This window comes from Primulina tabacum, chromosome 15 (assembly GCF_025594145.1).
Source record: "Primulina tabacum isolate GXHZ01 chromosome 15, ASM2559414v2, whole genome shotgun sequence".
NCBI classification, from domain to species: Eukaryota; Viridiplantae; Streptophyta; class Magnoliopsida; order Lamiales; family Gesneriaceae; genus Primulina; species Primulina tabacum.
In genome coordinates, this window is record NC_134564.1 from 7689194 (window position 1) to 7697260 (window position 8067).

The 8067-nt window shown below is 34.7% G+C and overlaps 1 long non-coding RNA gene across 1 annotated transcript; it reads left to right on the top strand.

The window, feature by feature from the left end:
- Positions 1 to 435: 435 nt before the first annotated feature.
- On the top strand, positions 436 to 2698 carry LOC142527308 (uncharacterized). Its single transcript, XR_012815442.1, has 3 exons — positions 436 to 663; positions 746 to 857; positions 982 to 2698. It is a non-coding gene; the product is annotated as an uncharacterized LOC142527308 (long non-coding RNA).
- Positions 2699 to 8067: the final 5369 nt, after the last annotated feature.

Below are 8067 nucleotides of genomic sequence, written 5' to 3' on the forward strand. Positions count from 1 at the left end.
TTCAAATTTAACCTATGAACTTACAAGTCATTCGGATTCGAGATATTAAGCTTTCAATTTAAGGAAAAATGAAATCAAATTTGACAAAGAAAATAACTCAGAAGATTGGTTGAAAATATAGTTTATAATTAAAATATATCTATTAATTTTTTTTATAAAATTATTTATTTATAAAGACTTCTGATAATAATTAGAAAACTAAAAATCCAAACAAAATGTAAAAGAATCACATGGATTTTCAAAAAACAATACATTTTCGTTATAAATTTATTTTATTTTAACAGACCAAAGTTCTGAATCTCCCACGTTCCTATCCGTACTATAATTATGATTTGCAATTAAATTTTTGGTTATATAATTTGTAGCTCACTGAGAAATTATATATATATTTTTATATCATATATTTGACATGTTTTTTTATTTTTATATCAAAAGTTGATATGAGAGCGAACAACATCCTTGTCCCTGCTCCAGATTCCGACCACACTGCCGCCAGGAAACGGAGCTTCAACCATCGCAGTTGGTAGCCCGAGACCTCACCACTTCATTTGCCACCTGAATCGTCAAGATCGAGCTCCATTTGAGCAATCCCGAGCCATGGCGTGAGCCCTGTCTTGAGCGAGTTTGGGTGTCGTGTTGCTCATGAATTCCAGCCTAGTTGTGGTGAGTTTCCTTTGGTTTTTAAGCAGTAATTTAGGTGTGTATGAGAGATAGCTTCGTCTTTGATCTGAGCCATGTTTTCCAGCCACTTTGACCCGAGTTCAAAGCTTATCCGGCGAGCTCCAGCCTGTGCACAGTGCACCGCTGTGAGACCACCAGCTGCCGCTGCTACCCATCTACTAGTTTCAATTCTAGAGGTATATTGAGCTCGATTCCAGCATTTATTTGTTCATGTATAGGCTGAAATCGGCCCTCCAATTTAATTTGTTTTTGGCGTTTAAATTATGTTATATTGATGTATATATCAGATATATGTTGTAGGTTCAAGCGTAGGAAGAATTTGAGGTATGATTCTCCGACCCGATAAATTGGTATCAAATTAGTTTTTGTGTGTATTTGAGATTTATCCTGATTTCGTTTATTACTGGATGTTTTTTTTATTATTAATTTAAAAACAAGAAAATATTTTAAAAATACTTCAAATAAAATAAATTTCAAAATTACGTTAAAACATTATCGAAAAGAACGGATGCTGATACATGGCGACGACGACTCATCAAATCCGTGCTTCGTACACCACCTCGGCAAATACGTGCTTATGAAGCACGAATAATCGACAACACACCAAATCCGTGCTTACGAAGTATAGATACTCTTCCAAGTATTCCACCTCACCAAATTCGTGCTTCGTAAGCACGGATGCTGGATAAAACTCAATTAATTTTTTTTTTTTTGCATTCAATAACTACACAAATTGCATATGCAAGTACGTTCATTTTGTTCTTTTCTTTAAATAATTCAATCCTTTGTCAAATTTTTCATGTGATTTCTGAAATATGTCGGATCAATCAATGAAAATTATACAATATATTTTTAATTTTATTGACGCGTATTAAAATCTATAAAATAATATGAACGCTGATGATTTTTCAATGAGTTGAAAATTTTATTTTCTGAAAGATATCTTTTTCGAGCATTCTGCTTAAATTTTCTCTCAAATTTCTTCGACAAAATGTCTAATATCGATGTACTTTTATATTTTGATGGTCATGTAGTTATCGAAAATGGATCGGTCGAATATAATATTCCATGTACTAGATTGATACTTAGCCATGTACGAGGGTAGATTTCAACCTTTTGCAGATGAGCGATATGCACCACAACCAGGTTAGACATGAAAGAAGAAAAGTTGGTAGGGAAAGAACAACTCAATTGAGAAATAAGATGGATAGACCGGTAGTTAGAGAGAGACAACAACAAACAAGGTGTAAGTAAATCACCATGATCAATAAGAAAGAATGAATGTCAAGCATAACGACATAAAAAAATTGCGCTTTTGGGAGGCAACCAAAATTTTTGTTCATTTCATTTTAAGTTATTGTATTTGATCATCGCTCACTGGGTTGTATGACTGTGCAGCAAAACGAGGAAAAACGACGGAAAATGAGAAAATTCAACTCTGAGGACATACCACTTACCGCCCCAGCGCATGCAGAAGCCAAGAAGGAGTTGGGCAAAAGGCCTCGCGCTAGGGCGGTAATTCTTGACCGCCCCAGCGCGAGCATAGCAAAATTGGGATTTCCGGATAGAAAACCTCGTGCTGGGGCAGTATTTCTTGTCCGCCCAGCTCGAGAGGCTGAGCAAATTAAAGAAGACCTCACGCTAGGGCGGTAATTCTTGACCGCCACGGCGCGAGTATACAAGGAAACTTTCTTTATTGACTTGTTTCTAACTTGGAAGGTGGGAGGCTACACAAAGAACCCTAGAGGATGAAAATTAGATACTTTTTAGTAGCCACAAAGCTTTGAAAAAGAGAAAAGACTTGAAAAAAGCTTGGAGTTGAATATTTTCAAGATTTTCGGGAAACGTTCTTCGCGTTTTTGTCACGTCTAGTATTTCTAATTTATTTTTTCTTATTTAAATATTGTTTTGTTTAGTTTGAACATGAATTTTAGTAGCTAATTTACATTATTTGTTGGGATTTAAGGGAATCCTACCCCGAAACCGAGTTTAGTTAATTGATATATCGACTTTTGACTTATTATTGTTTGTGCTATTATAAAAAATCCTAAATTATTCATATTGTACTTTATTTCAATATATTGAAATAACTTGTAGAAATAATGCAATATAAATGATGCAACAATGCAAATGATACAACAATACAAATGATATAGTTCCAATCAAGTAGAAGAATCATCATCAAAATTACAATGATACAAATGACTCCCGGTTCCACAACCGGGTGGATTGCGTCTTTTCGTCCCTCTACGCAATCCAACATCTTCAGGATTCTCAAATGGAAAAGTGATAGGTGAGATAACATCTCTCTATGGTCGCATATCATGGACAAGATGATGATGACCAACATTAAGTAGATTTGTGAAACTTTTTATGTTTGATCAAAATGGAGTTTGATAATCCTGGTGACCAAATAAATGTAAGTCAGCAATTTCCGAATCACTGAAAAACCAGGTGGAGTAGTAGAGGGTCCTGCAATATTCAACTTAGTTGATGGAACAGTAGTGAAAAACCCACTTGGTTGCCTAACCATGTCACTTCCCCACCCGAATGATGACTAATGCGAAAACGGAGAAGGCGTACTGAAATTTTGTTGGACATTAAATTGCCCGGCAAAAGTATTGTATGGATATGATTGAAAACCAACACCATTAACTGTAGGTGATATTGTGCGTGCAGTTATTCGATTATACCATGAAAATAATCTTCGTCAGTTTGCATCGATCTCCCGTGTTGTCCCCCTTTAGCAACATATGTCAACCTACTATTACACATATGAATTGAATTTTTATGATATTCTCTCCAATTTGTGTTTCGATGACCTGTTCTCGTGTTATTATGAAGATCATCATTGTTGAGAGCAGACCCTGGAATAGATCGTCTTTGAATTGTCGCATCACCCGATTATGACGATGCATCTCCACGATGTCAAAGCAAATAAGGGGACAAACACATCGCCATATTTTATTGTCGTATGAATCAATAATCGTCTTTACATCTATGCTATTCTTCTTGTAAACGATCCAATTAAACAGTAAAAAATATAAAAGTTAAAATTTAAAATTAAATACTAAACATTCAATAATACCTCATTATTTTTCATACGATCTAGGGAATCCCTTATAATTATTACAACATGTGTGGGCGAATATGTGTAATTAAATCCAATTTTTCACCTACAATTTAACAAATACAATTACATTTCAAAAAATTATATGAGATATACGTGATATTACGACAATAAATTTTAAATATTACCATGCACCATACGGAGAAATTGAAATAATAGCATCTGGATAAATGAGAGGTACAACAAATGTTAACCCATCTCGGTCAGGGTTAACACATTTAATCCTGCTCGATGCCCGTATCTGCTTATAATAATAAAAATAGTTAAACAAAAGTAACAACAAAATGTGTTAAATAATCACAATACATTATTTATACTTGCATGATATATAAAGGTCCAACCATTGTAGTCTATACGTGTTGCGTTACACAGCTCACGGTATAGAAATGCTAAAACTGCACTACTCCAGCTATAAAACTTTACGTTATCAATTTCCTGTAGCAGTTGCAAAAACATGAGTCTAGCAGACCCTTCTTGATAGTGAGGGAAAAATATTCCTCCAATAATCATTAACGATACACAACGAGTGTAAAAGCCCGTATTTCATTTTCATAATTTTGCGGAATAATTAAAATTTTTCTAAATAAATAATTATCTTGTCTCATTTAATTAAAATAAACATGTAAATAATTTTTAACTTTAAAATAACAGCGGAAGCGAATAATGTTTTCAACCAACAATTTTAAAATAATCCAGCGTAAACATCAATTTAAAATAGTCCAACGTATTAAAACTGAGTTTGAATAATAAAAAGTGCATAAATTAAATCATGAGGTCCTCGGGTTTACTACTGCTGTCCCAAGATCGCTCACTGGTCTCCGCCCGCGGTCCCGACCTCGTTAATACCTACAACAATCAAGTCTAGTGAGTCTAAAGACTCAACATGTATATATCGTGAATAACAAGTAAATATATCATAAAATCGCATGCAACGTAAAAATAAAGTATCGTAAATCGTACGGTGAAAATCGTATCATGAATAATTATAACTACGTGCATATCTGAAAATCATACGTAAAAGCTTTGCTCAATAGAGCTCTGTCATATCATATCATAATTTTCTGGTAGAGATAATGTTTCTAAGCAAGTGGCCCATAACATAGCATAAGCGCCTGATCAGACTAAACCACAGTATACTGGGCGGTAGAGATCAATCACAGCCCTTGGACTGGATGTCCGTACCCATACATAATCATAAACCGGTCGTAAGTCACCGGGCGGAGAGGTCCTCGGTTGTGCCTACCGACTTCCAAACACATAAGCATAAAGTGGCCACAAGACATATAGCATATATCTCAAAAATAAACATTTTGAATTTTTATGCACGTAATATAATTATAACCTTATTTTTACCGGATGAGTTGGATCGTTCCCAGGCTTGCTGCAACTTACTACTAATATGTGACACATGCAATAAATCTTAATTTGACAAAATTTTAGCAATAGAACCAAAAACGAGACTATTCGGACAAACAACTTGATTTTTGACCATGGCTTCGTACCAACCCGAACCAACATTAAACCGACGTTTAACCATGATTAAAAATACCCCAAACATACTGAAAAATTTGCACAATAACTGTAACGCGCAAAATAGGCGAAAGGAATCCAAAAACATAAGACGCTCTTTCGAGAGTCATTTTGGCACCTTTCGCCGTAAATTCTCGTACGACCTCTAAACTCGACCAAATCACGAACGGACCAAAAACATGACTTTCCTAACTCATTGAGGTACTGTCTAGTCCAAGGCCATGGGCTAAAAGCCAACCAAGAGCTCAAACAAGTACCAAAACCGAAGTTCAAAGCTGCTGGAAAAAGTGCAGCAGTAGTAGTTTATTTGCTTGTGGTGAAAATTCCAAAATAAATGACTATGGGCTTGAACCACTGCCCAAGGATTCTTACCAACATCCTAAGGCATGTCTTGGACCATGGCTAAGGGCTAGAAGCCAACCACAATCCAAGGAAACACCTAGGACAATTACAGCATAGCAACCAAGAACACCACTTGCTGCATAGTGTGTTGTATTGAACCATTTTACTGTCTTGTCTCGTTCCAAGGGCCATTTTATCGCCCATGGCTCGATCTAGACATGGTGGAGTGTTGTAGGAACCATGGATATGGTCCCCAGGACAGCCAAGATTCGAACATCCCTCAAGCAACTCAAGGACAACAAATTGTGACTCATTTCTGCAGCTTATGTAAAGTTGCTGTCATTGCTACGTTATTTGAGGGTATGGACTGAAACCAATGGACCAATAACACCCTAACACACTCTAAATTATGCCTAGAAGCAGCCTTGAGTGCCTGGAATCGAGCAACCTCCTGTAAGCAACAAAGATCAGCAAACCGTGAAGTGGAAAACAAGGGAGCCGAAAATTCTGTACAACTTATTGCTTGGAGTGTTGCTGTCCATTTCGTTTTATGTCTTGAATCATGCATATATGATGGTTTTAAAATATCTATAGGACTTGATTGAAGAGAAAAAAAACAACATATACATGCCTGGAATTTGTTTTGAAGAAAAACAAATTAAAACAACAATACGACGCGACGGGATCGGAGTTGGCTTCCCTCTTGATCTCTTACTGATTTTCTGCTACATTCACGACCTAAGCTGCTGATCTTTCTGATATTTTCGAAACTTAAGGTTGTAGGAAGTGTAAGGGATGCAAGTGAATGATATGGGAGGTCTTAAAGGTGTAATAATATCCATTAAGTTGGGGGTTACAAGTCTAGGGGTTGAGGGAATTTGAAATACTTTTTCTTGCTTATAACAGCCGATGCTTTGTTCTTATTTTACTGCATGTACACGCTGATTTGCTAGGTTAGTGGCTTGAGTAGGATTAAGGTGCATTATAGTATTTGAATTAATCATAATTGGTGACTTAAAGGTGGAGAATGAATACACCATAGAAGTGCAATTAGAGATGGTTTGACTTGAGGGTTCCCAACCTTTGAAATATTTTAAATGTTGGTTATTATTATTAATTTGCATTGTATATTTTTTATTTTTATTTAAACCTTGCATTTTAATTGTTTAAAATTTTAAACTTTCCTTATATTTATTTTAATGCATTAACAAATTAATTTAGTTTAGCATCTTGCTTAGAACTTTTGCATGGCATACATGACCTCAATTTAAATGTTTAAATGCTATGTTTAATTTCTTGGATATATTTACCCTATATTAGTCCATCCCCAATTGTTTACACATTTTACTTAAACTTTAATTAAATATTGAACCTAATAGAATTTATTTACTAATTTGATTCCCATTAATTAAATAAATCCTAAAACATTCTTTTTCTTCAAATTAAATTATTTCTTGCCTTAAATTAAATTTAGGAATAGTTGTCTTATTATTAATCTTATCTCAAATCTCTAAACTCCGGTCCGACCTCGCGTATTTATCTTGAAAAGATAAAACTAAACCTCTACCTTTAAAATAAATAATCATGACTTAACATTTATTAAAATAATTCAAACACTTCATATTTATATATCATATTCATTTTTAATTTAAATAGTAGCAATTATGCATGGTTCATACGGATTTTGATTTTTTTTCGGGTTCTACAACGAGTATGTTTCACAACATCTACTTCTGAACTATTATCATCATGGTTAGACATGCAATGGTCGTGTAGTGCAGTCATAGACAAATGACCACCTTTCAAATGTGTTGATGATGACACAAATCTAAACATATATGTTGTCATTCCTCAACTGTATGTGACACATCTATTCCAGTGACTGCTTCACCGTCAAACCTTCAATTGTTAAATCCCAAATTATTGAAACATCTTGTAACGTAATAGTTGCTTCACCACATGTAAAATGAAACTGTGTGTGTCTCGCGCCGCCAACGTTCAACAAGAGCAGTAATCAAATGATTATCAAAACTTGTGAGCCACATTCTAAAACTCCATAAAAACCCATATGATTCAAGTATGCAAGTACACGCTCGGGTAGATAATTATCAGTGTATAACTTCCAAAACAAATTATCCGACATCTTGACTTTGATAATATCATCAACGGTTACGGAAGAAACTGTAGAAGACATATGTGTCGCTTGTAAATAGAGGACAATGAGATCTTCTGGACCTCGATTATCTGTCATTCTGAAATAAGTTGTCAAAATTAGTTATAACTAATTGAAAATAATAATATAACTGATGAATGTTTGTTTTTGAGAAAAAAACATATACATCATATATTAAATAATTACATGCCCTCAACCATCATAAAAAACG